We start from the raw sequence: 14,769 nt of genomic DNA, 5'->3' as shown, positions 1-14,769 counted from the left end.
TTAAAAAAATTTTTTTTTAATTTATTTTTTCATGAGAGACAGAGAGAGAGAGGCAGAGACACCAGCAGAGGGAGAAGCAGGCTCCATGCAGGGAGCCCGATGTGAGAACCTGGGTCCCCAGGATCAGGCCCTGGGCTGAAGGCGGCACTAAACCTCTGGGCCACCCAGGCTGCCCAAAACAAATTCCATCACAATCACCATTTCTCCAATTTTTATGTTGCTTTTCCTTCAGAATTAGTGGATGGAGTGGTTTTCTTTGCCACTGTCACTTACTTGAAGCAAATGTCTTCCTTTCTTTGCAGTGGATTGCATTCACTGAATATTCACAAGTTCCTCAGTGGTGTGGCTGTGTACCTGGTGGGGGTAAAAGAGGAGAGAAATCATGGTGAAGACCTCCAAAGCATCTTTACTATTCTAGAAAATAAACGAAGTACACACTGTACCTTTAACTCTAGTACATCAACTCTATGAGTTCGGTACTATTGTCATTATCATCCTCATATTACAAATAGGGTCAAGGTTAGGGACGCCTGGGTCACTCAGACCATTAAGCGTATGCCTTCAGTTTGGGTCATGATTCTGGAGTCCTGGGATGGAGCCCCACGTGGTGCTCCCTGCTCAGCGGGGAGTCTGCAACTCCTTCTACTCCTCACCCTGCTCAGGCTCACTCACTGTTGCTCTCTGTCTCTCAAATAATTAAATAAATTAAGTCTTTTTTAAAAAAAAAGTCAAGGTTATTTATATGCTTATTGGTAGAGCAGGACTTAGAACCTATGATTTCAAATCAAAATTCTGTAATTGGGGGCATCTGGGTGGCTCAGTTGGTTGAACTTCTGCCTTCGGCTCAGGTCATGATCTTAGGGTTTGGGATGGAGTCCTGCACCAGCTCCCACTTAGCCAGGAGCCTTCTTCCCCCTCTCCCTCTGCCTGCTGCTCCCCCTGCTTGTGCTCTCTTTCTCTATCAAATAAATAAATAAATCTTTAAAAAATACTGCAATTGTTTCTATGATATTTGGTAATTGTTCAGATTAGTGTTCTTAATGTCTTGACACTGAAGTTCTTATAATTCTCAAACATCCCAAGTAATTTGTAATTAAAATATATAAAATATCAAAAGTCGCAGATGGTTTACTCTTGTGTGTGTGAATTAGAGAATATTCAAGGATTTCTCTGAAATATCATCATCCCATACTTTTTGCATTCAAATATATTTTCTTTTGTATGAGAGGAATGTTTATAATAGCAGTTGATATTCAGGAAACTGAACACAACCTTGTCTCTTAGCCACTGTGCTGATTTATTATCTGTCTTCCCTTTTGGTACTTCAGAAGTGGCCAGCTAAAGGGCCTGGCACAGTAAGTTCTTGGTAAAGGCATGAGAGTAAGGCACAGAGTGGTTAAAAGCATAGATTACAGAGTTGAAGCCAGCCTTCCAGCACTTACCAGTTCTGTAATATCAGGCAGGTTATTTACCCTCCTCAAGCTTTGGTTTCCTCATTAAGGAAATTGGGTAATAATTACATAGGATAATAATTAGAAGTATTTAGTACAGTACCTGATTACCACAAGTGCTTAATTATGTTAGTTGATATTATCTGCTATTCTAAGAATCCTTTTTTTTTCTCTTCCTGACTCAGAAAGTCTAGTTAGACTGTAACAAAACAAAATAAGGGGCTGTATCTTTGCCTTCAGGGTGAGTTAAAGAAGTCTGAGACAGGGCAGCCCCGGTGGCACAGTGGTTTAGTGCCACCTGCAGCTCAGGGTGTGATCCGGGAGGCTGTGGGATCAAGCCCCATACTAGGCTTTTTGCATGGAGCCTGCTTCTCCCTCTGCCTGTGTGTCTCTCATGAATAAATAAATAAAATCTTTTTAAAAAATGGATATATAACATTTGATTTATTTTACTAACAATGCCATGTTATGAGGGGAGGAAGGAAAATATAGTCAATAAGTAACTCTAGGAGCCTTAATAAAATCTTTACTCTTTTCTATCTAACTCATCATTAATATCATGGAAATTAGTGAATTGTGAATTCTTGTAGAATTTATTTATTTTTCTCCTTATAAGTGATTTGAAAATACCTTAAGCTATGTGCAGATAGAGGTAAGAAGAAAATCCACATAGATGCAGACCGACTTTCAAGGAAGCTAAGTGGGTTTTAGGTTGCAAAGTAGGAAGCACCAGGACTGGGGCATGGTCCTAATTCAGAGGGAACATTCCCCAAAGGTATTGTTAGACATTACCTACTATGATTTGGCAGTCAGCACTATTGCTCTCACTCATTTTCTTGATAAGTGGTTTGATGGAATGATAAAACATTGATAACATATCAAGGTAAGCTCTGTCTTCAAGTGTCACACAGATTTCTCATCTTCGATAATATTCTACAGGTATTTTTGCCTCAGGGTCGTATATCTTTATACTACAGGAGAGTAGTGAAGATTTCTGGCTTCTGAGATGAAAAATAGAGTTTCATATTGTGCCCTAAATACTTTCTTTTTTTTTCTTTCCCTAAATACTTTCTATGTGCAGTTTTGTCTTTCCAGTCTCTTTTGTACCTGCCTCTCTGCTTCCTGAGCAACTAGCACAACCTTCCCTGTCTGATGTGTTGACCATATGCCTTCTTATTGCCTGTAGTTAGTTATCTTTTTCAGTAGGAGGAGTATGATGATTAAGCTGACATCAGTCTTCCTTCTTTGACTTACTAAACAGGAAAAGGACTTAAGAGACAACAAAAAGATGTCAGAAGTCGGAAATAATGAAAAAAATTGGAGAAAACAATTTTTCTTTTGATATTAATCTTATTAAGCAAATGATGTGAATGAGAAAGCTGATTACACAAATCTCATTGCTGGTGCAGTGTGATTAAGTAAAACAAACACACACACAAAATAAAACTGAATTTCAACAGGGAAATATGAGATCTGGCCTAATCTTGCCAACCACCAGCTAGATAATTTGGTCTAGTTATTGAACTTTTTAAGAACAAAATTTACTCATGAGTAAAATTAGAGGATTGGAACAGGTGTGCTTTTATGATTCCACCATTTGGTGTTCTAAGATAAACAAAAGCCAACATCTCCAGTGAACAATTTACCAGAAGATGATCATGAACTTGTCATTCTGAATCAATGCTTATAGTATTAAAAAATGGTGTAATTCTACCCAGAGTATTTTAAGATGAATAGAAGTGAAATAGGTAGAAGCATCTCAGACCAGAGAAAGTCAACAGTTGATTCTAAGTGATTATAAAAATCTAGACAACCAACTAAAGTAACTCAGCAATAAAAGTGAGCAACAAAACAAAATACAAAATACAAACCCCAAAGAAGTATTGACAAAACTTCTTTAAATCCTTCCAGAAGACTTTGTTTATATTACTTTTAAACACTCTAAGTTCTCCTTTATAAAAGAGTATAGAATTCCATATCTGGACTTGGTGAGTGACTGGTACCAGACTTTCCTTCCCACTGTACATAGCTAAAATCTGAGCAATAAGCATGAAACAGTTGTTAGACATTGGGCAATATACAGTACAAGAATATGATTTAATCCCTGAGATAAGGGAAACAAAGAAGCTGAGTCCACCAATCACCCTGAGTTTCACTTGGAAACATTTTCTAAATTATGATGTGGGGAGGGAGAACCCAAGCAGAGCATGGTGATCTCACTTAGTTGAGGGGACAGACTTTGGAAGAAGTTGACGTGGCTGGTATTTGTGGAGAAGGATAGTGGAGAAAAGAAGAGAGTCTCCTTAAATTAATTAGTGAATACTAAACTGTCCATATGTGAAATCCTTATGAGTCCAAATAAGAAGGATGCTATAAATGAAACAATTTCCAGAGTTAACATTGGCAGGAGACGTTTCAATTCTCATCATCCAGAATGGAGAGACCCTGTTGAATTCCTGGGACATTCATGGAGAATCCAGAGGATCATGCATTAATGGTATGTCTAAATTAACTCCCGAATAAAAATTACTGTAGACTTATCTTAATAAAATTTCAAGACAAGCCTTGAAATGATCCAGCTGATCTGCAAGTAATTTAACTTGCAGTAACTTAAGTAACTTAATGAAATGGTACAACAAATTTCAACACTGGACAAAAAAATCTAGATAATTAGCAGTGTAATGCTCACAATCTACAAAATCTAATCAAAGTAATTACATACACAAAGAAGGAGTGAACATGACCTACAATCAGAAGAAAAATCAGTCAGTATTAACAGGACAAGAAATGATAGAGATAATGGAATTCACAGACAAGAGCTTTAAAACACACATTAACAATACACTCAAGAAGTTAAAGGAGAACATGAACATAATTAGGAAGAAACATTATATATATTTAAAGATTGAGTGGAAATCTTGATTGAATTATATAGGTCGATGGAAAAATAACATCATAGTGAAATTGCTAGTAACCAGTGATATCTTTATCACTGAGATAAGAGAACATCTTAAAAGCAGCCAGAAGGGGAAACTGTATATTCAGAGTAATGTCAATAAGAATGACATCAGACTACCCCTGGAACTAATGTAATGGTATGTATTAACTATACTTTAATATAAAAAAAATGACATCAGACTTCCCTCAAGAACAGTGGAAACTGGGAGACACTAAGATGATATCTTTAAAGTGATAAGGAAAAAACTGCCAACCTAGACTTCTATACCCAGTGAAAATATTCTTTAGAAAAATTAAGGCAAAGCAGACATATCAAAACAAACAGAACTGAGGAGTTAGTACAGAATAGCTCTACAATAAATCCTAAAGAAGATTCTTTAGTTTGAGGGCAAATGATCCTAGTTGGAAGTGCAGATATGCAGGAAGAGCACTGGAAAGAATAGATGTATGGGTAAATATATACTTGGAAACTATTTTTTAAAGTGTCTTTTTAATAAAGTGTCTTTAAAAGACTATTAACCATATAAAACAAGTGTAAAGATAATGTCAGGTTTGTAATATGAGAGATAAATGGAAAAAATTATAATAGCTCAAGTCACTTAATGTTTGTAAAGTAGAAAATAATAATTTAAGGAAGACTGAAGTTAATAATTCTTGTTGAAGTCTATAAAATAATGACTACAAATGTGTACCCAAAAAAAGCAGAGCAAAAAAACCAAAGCTGGCAAAGATCAAAAGAGAAGATAAAATAATATAATAAAAATATTTTTAACCCAAGAGTAGATAGGAGAGGAAGAATATAGGAACAAAAAAATGGGAATAATTAAAAAAAAGAAAACACAAGATGGTAGACCTAAACTCAGCCATATCAATCATCACTTTATTATGTCCAGATGAGGTTCTCCCTTGGTGTAGCTCTGTTGTAAAGATGCCAGGGCAGTGTATGTGGAAAGGAAATGATATCCAGAAGAACCGTGGGCATTTCTGGATTAAAAACATTGGGAAAGCTGGAAATGGAATAGGGACCTGGATAGTGAATCAAATTTTTTTTTGTATTGCATTCTATTCTCTCAATAGTTTAGCTGCTTTCCAATGTACAATACTTACCTTTTGTTTTTTTATTTGAATTCTGCTTGCCTTAGAAAGGAAAACACCTGACAACAAAGGATTGATAGCCACATGATCTTCACTGCTGATTTTTGTGTGATTTCTTGCATTCTGCCTTTTCTCCCCATCTCTATACCTAGAACCTCAGAATCAAATCTCTTATTCCTATTTTGGTAGAGTTATTAAACAGTTGGTGGAGAAAGTTTAAGGTCCTGGGTAAAAAAGAGCTTTATAAAATTCAGAGTGTTTTTGCCTCCCCCATTTCATGCTATATTGTAGTGCATACATTTCTTATTCTTATCAAGCTTTCAGAGCTTAATTTGACTGTCATAATTAATTAACCTTTAACTCTTGTAAAGGTTACCTAAATATTCATTCAAAACATATTTTCATATGTTGCAATGGGCATTACTAAGTCCTACTATGCATAGTTCCATTGTTACATTCCTTTTTGTTTGAGATATTGTCCAATTCCCCCTCTTCCTGCCACCTTGGTTTCTGTGCACTATGAATTGCTTCTCACAGAAGCTTGTTTTCACTTGTCCGCCGACTAGCCTGGTCAGGACAAGTCACTGATTCTCATTGTATCAAACTTCTCATCTGTGAAATAGGAACAAAAGTTGGCATTATGTTTGTAAGGTGACTGACCTTCTGAAGATGAACAATTGCTTCTGTATCATTTAGTGTTTCTTTGGTAAGCAGCAGGATGCTGACTTGGAACAGCCTGTGAGAGGGGACAGTAATGTGTGAGAGGTTTAGACTGCAAGTAAACTACCACCTTGAAAAAGTAACTGTTAAGGTCTTTGTTAAAGTAACCTTGATCAGACACACACACACACACACACACACACACACACACACACACACAACTGAGGCATACTTAAATTCGTCTTCATTTGGTCTATAATTATTTTTTAAAAAATAATATTTGGTATATGTAAGTCTCTCTTTTTTAAAGATTTTATTTATTTATTCACAGAGAGAGACACACACAGAGAGAGAGAGGCAGAGACACAGGCAGAGGGAGAAGCAGGCTCCCTGCAGGGAGCCAGATGTGCGACTGGATCCCGGGTCTCCAGGATCACGCCCTGGGCAGAAGGCAAACACTCAATTGCTGAGCCACCTGAGTGTCCATGGTCTATAAATTCATAATACTCATGATATTAGTACTACTTGGGATACAAAATGTATTTTCATTTGATTTTGCTAATGTGTTTCATAGTTTTAAAATGGCTTCTAGTTATTTGTGAGCTAAGTCCTATAAATGGTGCCACTTCTACACGATGCATTTAAATGTATAAGCTCTTCTTCATAGTACATATTATGCAGTGTATAAATCACATGATCCTGTGAACCCAGTGAACAATATGAATATTGGTGGTATTGATACTGTCCATGGTGAGAGCATAACTGTTTTCATAATCAAGAAGTCTGAATTATCTCTATATTTGCTGATTTGTGTGACCCCCAAACTAAGTCCTTTAAGTCCAGAAAATCAACGTCAGGTTATATTTCTTTATTTAAAACATTGTTTTTACTCACAAATTCAAATTTTTAAAACAAATTTTAAGAGATATATTTTTAGTTGAAATCTACTAAAAGATTTTAAATTGGTTTGTAGTGATTCATAAAATCTCTCTGAGATAGTCTTAGATGGAATAGATAGAGAAGAATAAAACAATTATTTGAAGATTGAGGCTCAAAGCTCTATATTTATCTATATCTAACGTGTGTCTATCTATTATCTATCATCTATCTATCTATCTATCATCTATCTATCATCTATCTATTCAGTCAACCATTCCCAGGCGTAAATATATAATTACTTGTTATAGCATTAGCTAAATTCAGTATCAAGAAAATCAAGGAAGAAGAAATAAAACCTCTTGGATTCCTTTTTCTATTTATACTACTGTTTTCAAAGGTAATTATACATTTATACAACTCAGAAGCAGTTTGTAGTTGTGGACCTTTCTTTTTTAAACTTCATGCATTTTAATTTTTTAAAACTTTCACATAAAATAGCATGAATTTTAGGTGTCCATATCTTTACTTATTTATTTTTTCAAATATTTATTTATTTTGGAGAAGGAGAGAGAGAATGTATATGAGAATGGGATGAGGAGCAGAGGGAGAGAATCTTCAAGCAGATTCTCTGATGAGTGCAGAGCCTAGTGTGGGGCTCCATCTTACCATCTGTGAGATCATGATCTGAGCCAAAACCAAGAGTTGGGCACTATAGCAAGTGAGCTACCCAGGCAGCCTCCATATACTTATTAATAAATAGATTTCATATCTTTTTTTTCCCTCCTTAATCTAGTCATATCTAAGAGAGTTATGTTGAAATCATCCATTAGGATGTGGTTTGTGTTAATCACTCTTTTTGTTACTCATACTTTTTGCTTCATGGATTTTGATGTTATATTGTTTGATCCACAAAGTTGGATGGATATAATATCTTCTGGGTGGACCATAATGTTTTTCCAACATAAAATGTTCCTTTTGTTTAGTTAACATTTTATCCTTTTGAATTCTGTGTTGTGTATTTTTATTACCACTCAATATTTTTTCTTGTTAGAATTCTCCTCATACATCTATTTCTTTATTTTCAAACTTTCATCATCATTTTGCCCTAGACATATTTCTTTTTTTTTCTGAGATTTTATTTATGTATTTGACAAAGACAGCTAGAGAGCACAAACAGGGGGAGCAGCAGAGAAAGAGGGAGCAGCAGGCTCCCCGCTGAGTAGGGAGCCTGATGCAGGGCTTGATCCCAGGATCCTGGGACCATGACCTGAGCCAAAGGCAGATGCTTAACTGACTGAGCTACCCAGGTGCCTCTAGATGTATTTCTTATAAATAGAATATAGATAAGTTCCATCCTTTAAAAGGAACTCTTATCCATTCGTATTTATTGTGCTTACTACTATGGTTTTTTAAGTTTTTATTCAAATTCCACTTAGTAAGCATACAATGTAATATTAGTTTTAGGTGTACAATATAGTGATTCAAACTTTCCATACAACACCAGTGCCCACCATAACAATTGCATTTCTTAATCCCCATCATCTGTTTAACCCATCCCCCTCCACCTCCACTCTGATAACCATCATTTTTTTTTCTATAGTTAAGAGTCCGTTTTTGGGGGCAGCCCAAGTGGCTTAGTGGTTTAGCACCACCGTCAGCCCAGGGCATGATCCTTGATGCCCAGGATCGAGTCTCACGTTGGGCTCCCTGCATGGAGCCTGCTTCTCCCTCTGTCCGTGTCTCTGCCTCTGTGTGTGTGTGTGTGTGTCTCTCATGAATAAATTAATTTTTAAAAATCTTTTTAAAAAAAGAGTCCATTTTTTGGGTTGCCTTTCTCTCTTTTTCCCCCTTGCTTGTTTGTTTCTTAAATTTCACATATGAGTGAAATCATATAGTATTTTTCTTTCTCTGACTTATTTTGCTTAGCATAATACTTTCTAGCTCCGTACATGTCATTGCAAATGATAATTCTTTCCTGTGGCTGAGTAATATTCCATTATATATGTAAATGTAAATATTTATATACCATATCTTCCCTTTTTTATCCATTCATCGGTCAATGGACACTTGGGATTTCCATAATTTGTCTATTATAGTTAATGCTGCAATAAACATCAGGGTGCATATATCCCTTTGAATTAGAATTTTTGTCTTCTTTGGGTAAATACCTATCTATGCAATTCCTGGATTGTAGGGTAGTTCTAGTTTTAACTTTTTGAGGAAGCTCTATACTGTTTTCTAGTGTGGCCATACAAATTTACAATCCCACCAATAGTGCAAGAGATTTCCCCTTTCTCCAGATACTTAGCAACACCCATTTCTCCTTGTGTTGTTGATTTTAGCCATTCTAAAATGATATCTCATTGTAGTTTTGATTTGTATTTTCCTGATGATCAAAAAAAGTCCTAGAGGAAACACAGGCAGTAACCTATTTGACATTGGCCATAGAAACTTCTTTCTAGGGCAGCCCGGGTGGCTCAGCAGTTTGGCGCTACCTTCAGCCCAGGGCGTGATTCTGGAGACCCAAGATAGAGTCCTGCATCGGGCTCCTTGCATGGAGTCGGCTTCTCTCTCTGCCTATGTCTCTGCCTCTCTCTGTGTGTCTCTCATGAATAAGTAAATAAAATCTTTAAAAAAAAAAAAAAGACTTCTTTCTAGGCAAGGGGAAAAAGCAAAAATAAACCTTTGAGACTTCAAAATAAAAAACTGCACAGCAAAGGAAACAATCAGCAAAACTAAACGAGAGTCTAAGGAGTGGGAGAAGATATTTGCAAATGACATATCTGATAAATGCCACACTTATCCCCTCAAGAAAGAGCTTGTTGTCCAAGTTAGTCAACAGTCTTCAGCTTCAGAGTTTCCATCAATGGTAAAACAGCCTTAGTATGCAAAAATATAAGAAACTTATAAAAGTCAACATCCAAAAAACAAATAATCCAATTAAAATGGGCAGAAGATATGAATATTCATTTTTCCAAAGAAGACATACTGATTTCAAATATTTTTACCATCTTCTTTTATGCTATGATTTATCATGCTCACTGGTTTCTTTTTATCACATTTCCTAATATTCATGGATTTGATTGTTCTGTTGTTTATTTTGCCTTTAGTGACTTGGGAAATGTCATTTATTGTGGTCTGGGGTACTTATAAATTTTGGCTTTCTGGTTCTCCTTCTTTTGGTTGCTGAGGAAACATCTTCCCTCAACCCATTTGCTCCATGCGGTGCTCTTCCTCACCTTACCCACACCTCCTCCAACACAGAAACGGGCAGGTCAACTCAGGTCGGCTAGTCAGAGAAACTCCTGTCTGGCCATAAAAACTGGGTCAAGAATGAGCCCATCCTTGATCAGAATCTTCCCTGAATCAAAATGACTATACCATCCTCCACCATAAGACACAAATTTGGTATTTCTATTCTCATCTCCCTCCACTGAAATCTCTACTTTGCTGAAATCATTTTGAATTTTAATTATGTTTTTGAGGTTTTCATATTATAGTTATTCTATTTTCATGATAAACAATTCTTTATTAAGATTTATGTCCAAATTAACATATCTTTGTATGTATCTATAAGTTTACTAGTTTCTTTGCTGAATACTATTTCTTGTAACTCACGTCTTCCTTTTTTTTTTTTTTTTTTAAAGGTAATTTATTTGTAGGAATATATCTTGGAGTTTTTCAGAAAGATTGAGTGAGCAGTAAAGTTTCTGAATACTTAGCTAAATAAAATTCCTCATTTGTTTTCACATTTTAGTGATGATTTATTTCCCTTTGTATGAAATTTGCATAAAATTTAGGTTCAAATCCTTTTCCTTTAGAACTCTATAGAAATTATTCCATTGACTTTTTGTATCCCATGGTGAAGATAAAAAATATAAACCCATGTGACTCTTGATCATTTAGGACTACCTTATATAAATAAATTTATTTCTGGGGATCCCTGGGTGGCGCAGCGGTTTGGCGCCTGCCTTTGGCCCAGGGCGTGATCCTGGAGACCCAGGATCGAATCCCACATCGGGCTCCCGGTGCATGGAGCCTGCTTCTCTTGTGTCTCTTCCTCTGCCTCTCTCTCTCTCTCTCTGTGACTATCATAAATAAAATAAAAAATAATAATAATAAATTTATTTCTGGAGCTGAGAGATCTTACTTGAATGATCTTAAGTGTTTCCTTTTTCATTATTCCTGCTTGGGATTAAATCTAAAGATTCTGGGTAGCCCCGGTGGCTCAGCGGTTTAGCGCCGCCTGCAGCCCAGGGCGTGATCCTGGAGACCCTGGATCGAGTCCCACATTGGGTTCTCTGCCTGGTGCCTGCTTCTCCTTCTGCCTGTGCCTCTGCCTCTCTCTCTCTCTCTCTGTGTCTCTATGAATGAATAAATAAAATCTTAAAAAAAAATCTAAAGATTCTGTTGTTCCCTTGGCTCAAAGAAAATTTCCTTCATTTTTATTTTTTATTAGTATGTTTTTGTTTAAGCATTTATTAATATTGTTAAGACTTTTTAAATAATTTGTAAATAACATACTTACTGTATTCAATTACAATAAGACACAACTTATAGTCACTCCATAGTCCTTTTTAGCTCCCCATGTTCACGTGGAGATGTGCCACACTTATCCCCTCAAGAAAGAGCTTGTTGTCCAAGTTAGTCAACAGTCTTCAGCTTCAGAGTTTCTGTCAATGGTAAAACAGTCTCATTCAAAGGCATGCCTTCCTAATATGATTCACATTTAATGACTTAATTGAGTTGGGCCCCAAAGTGATTTATAACCTCTGGAAATGAACATGCTGCAAAGGTTCTAATGGTATTGGCCAAGGTGTTATCATGCCCTCATCTCATTTTATTTTATTTTTTAAAGATTTTATTTATTTATTTGGCAGAGAGAGAGAACAAGAGAGCACAAGGGTAGAGGGAGAGGGAGAAGCAGGCTCCCTGAGGAACAGAGAGCCCAATCAATGCAGGGCTTGATCCCAGGACCCTGGGGTCAGGACCTGAGCCAAAGGCAGATGCTTAACTAACTGAGCCACACAGGCACCCCCCTCATCATATTTTAACTACCTCTTCTGTCCAGTTCTGTTTTCTTTCCCTGAGATGATTCCTAAAATACACTCTGCCTTCTAAATTTGTGCTTAGCACTGCTTGAAGAGAACTTAGCTTAGAAAAGTTGGTGGCAGAAATGGTATGAGAAAGTAGGTAATATGGTGGTGTTTTGGATATGGATTATTCTCTGGCCAGTTAGCAATAAAGACCTCATCACTGCTGGTAGGCAGAGTACAGATAATCCCTGGCTTAAGAGATAATTATTAAAACTCTCAGTGATGAATTAGAATGGTATACCCAATGATAGGGAATATACTAGCTGGTGCGATTTATTAAGCATTTGAGAAGTGTAAGAGAAATAGTTGCTCTAAAGGCAATGAAATTGGATGGCTCTTGCCATTGGCTTTTAAGCCATTGATACCTGATTAATGTTTCTTAAAGCACAATGTCTACTGGGAACTTATGAAAACTACAAATTCTGTGACTCCAGCACAGACTTATACAATAAGAAACTCTGGATATGGAATCCAGTCATTTGACTTTTAATAAGCCTTCCATATTATTCTGATGCTAAAGCTTTATAATCAGTCCTGTAAAAAAAAAAAAATAAAGAGCAGGAAAAGCTGTAGGCGTTAAAGGAAAAATGGAAGTTAAGCGTGAAAGCCAGAGGGCTGCCTTTAAGCTTAGAAAGAGGCTCCTATCTCCTGCAGTCTCAGAAAGCTGTGGACCAGAGCTAAGAATAGTGGCTGAGCTCCAGAGAATGTTTAACTCTCAACCAAGGTAAGTCTGTTATGCCAAGGTCAGGGCCTTATGATGAGAACATCTCTTCAAATGTCCTTCCAAATTTTGAACTCTCAGAATTCTCTGATTTTGCAGCATTAGGTCACCCCACCATATTAAAAGTTAGCATTTCTCCCTTGTCTGAAGACAATTTAGAGGCTCCTTCCAGGCAAGACATTCAGTGGCAGCAGGAGCCTACTCAGCTTTGGTAAGTGCAAGTCCATGCTATTAGACCAATGCATAACCATTATCTCTCCCACCATGACCATTCCTTGAATGTGGCCATGTGCAAGCACTGAGTTGGCCAATGACCAAGACTGGCTGATGTTAAATGGCCTGGTTCCCTCAGGATCTACTTCCACATCCTTTCACGGGAACTATATCTTGAGTTAAGTAATCCAAAACAAAGTGTATGCTAGGCCTGTTAAGGGAGGAAAGGAATTCCACCAGACAAGCTGTAGATCTAGTCAACATGTACCTGCAGGAGCTGCTACACTGAGACTAAATCTGAGAGTGCTTGATCAGCTGGTAAGAACATAAGATTGAATAGTGGAGAGTTTATTGATTTGAGGGCATGTGCCCAAGATACAAAATTTAATGCCCTGGCAAAGTCCCTAGGAGATGGTATGGACTTACTCCTAGGATGACTTCTAGAAACATAATAAAAGTATTGTTTGGGGGGGGAGCGGGGCAAGCTGGTGGAGGAGGAGGGTCCCCAACTCACCTGTCCCCACCAACTTACCTAGATAACTTTCAAATGATCCTAAAAATCTACAAATTAGGCCTGAGATTTAAAAAGAGAACAGTGTTCCAGCTGTTCCAGAGAGAAGAGTTTGCACTTCTAACAAGGTAGGAAGACGGACAAAAGGAAAGAAAGAAGAAAGAAAGAAAGAAAGAAAGAAAGAAAGAAAGAAAGAGAATGAGAGAAAGAAAGAAAGAAGAATCAAGTGGGGGAGGGGCTCCCGTGAGGAGCTGGGCTAAGGCCGAGCAGGGAGAGCCTCCAGGACAGGAAAGCGCCACCCTGGAGAAGCAGGAGCTTTTAAAAATCTGCACCGGATTCTTTCTAGAGGGAGAGGCGCTCAGCAGGGAACTCAGGCAGAACCACAGGAGGGCCATTGGAGCCTCCAGGTTCCCGGGGTCACTAAGAGAGGACCTGCACCCTAGGGGAGAGCGTGCCCACACCGAGCTCCCAAAGGGGCTGGAGCGCGTACCCAGCAGGGCCTCGGGAGCAGTTCAGGCGGGGGGCTCTGGGCAGAGGGGGCTGCGCGGCCCGGGAGCACGATTCCAGTGACCCAGGCCCCGGAACCCAGGGTGTCGTGTGACACAGCCTAGGATCCTGCGCTTCCCCTGGGACAGGAGGAGGTAGGGAGGGCACAGGTCAGTGAGGACGCTTCTGCCACTGGGAGGTCCCCAAGCTGTGCAAGTCAGCGCCCCCTGACCCCTGAGCATCCAGGCCAGTGTGGACTGTGAGACTGCGGGTGGTTACTAGCGGAGCTGACTCTAGGGCTGGAGAGCTGGCCGCCGCCAGTGGTGGTGTTCCTCCTGGTGTCACCCTGTGCCTGGGAGGGCAGGGCTTCCAGGAAACAGGGGCCTCACAGGATAAACAGCTCCCACTGAGACATGCACCTGACAGGGGACCGGGCAGCGCCCCCAGGTGGACACACCTGAGAATCAGCACAGCAAGCCCCTCCCCCAGAAGACCGGCTGGAGGACAGGGGAAGAGCAAGTTCTTGACTGAGCAGCGCTGGAAGCTCCAGGGGGAAGTCGAGGGATTTATACAGTATATAGAACCAGAGGATATCCCTCCTTGTTTTTTGTTTTTGTTTTTGTTTGTTCTTTTTCTTTTTTCTTTTTTTTCTCTTTTTTTCTCTTTTTTTCTTCCTTTTTCCAGTACAACTCATTTTTA

The 14,769-nt window shown here is 38.3% G+C and overlaps 1 long non-coding RNA gene across 1 annotated transcript; it reads right to left on the bottom strand.

The window, feature by feature from the left end:
* Positions 1-276: 276 nt before the first annotated feature.
* On the bottom strand, positions 277-11,684 carry LOC140597316 (uncharacterized). The gene is made up of 3 exons (XR_011999189.1): positions 11,572-11,684; positions 6,165-6,240; positions 277-354 (listed from the first exon to the last, which is right to left on the bottom strand). It is a non-coding gene; the product is annotated as an uncharacterized lncRNA (long non-coding RNA).
* Positions 11,685-14,769: the final 3,085 nt, after the last annotated feature.

Source organism: Vulpes vulpes, unplaced genomic scaffold (genome assembly GCF_048418805.1).
Source record: "Vulpes vulpes isolate BD-2025 unplaced genomic scaffold, VulVul3 u000000899, whole genome shotgun sequence".
Taxonomy (NCBI): Eukaryota; Metazoa; Chordata; class Mammalia; order Carnivora; family Canidae; genus Vulpes; species Vulpes vulpes.
Note: the sequence above shows the minus strand (reverse complement) of the source record. Positions and strands in the feature narration are given on the sequence as shown.